Genomic DNA, 285 nt, shown 5'->3' on the forward strand with positions numbered 1-285 from the left:
CCTTCCCCTCCGGCTTCACCGGGCACAAGGGGCAGGAGCTGCCTTGAGAGCTCCGGGCCTGACTGGAGCGTTTTGAGCCCGGGATGGAGGATAGAAGTGCTGGACCCCTTTTCTCTCGTCCCAGGGGAGGCGAACCTGCGGCCGCGGGTCTGGATTTGAGAGGGGGTCGGGCTCCCGTTGTTATTTTAGTATTTATCTAGCCTATCTCGATTAGCTTGTAATAACAAAGAGGCAACGAGGTCAGAAAGACCGCCGGCGGTGCAGACACTCGGGGAAGTCCCTCCG

This window comes from Apaloderma vittatum, unplaced genomic scaffold (genome assembly GCF_000703405.1).
Source record: "Apaloderma vittatum isolate BGI_N311 unplaced genomic scaffold, ASM70340v1 scaffold3084, whole genome shotgun sequence".
NCBI classification, from domain to species: Eukaryota; Metazoa; Chordata; class Aves; order Trogoniformes; family Trogonidae; genus Apaloderma; species Apaloderma vittatum.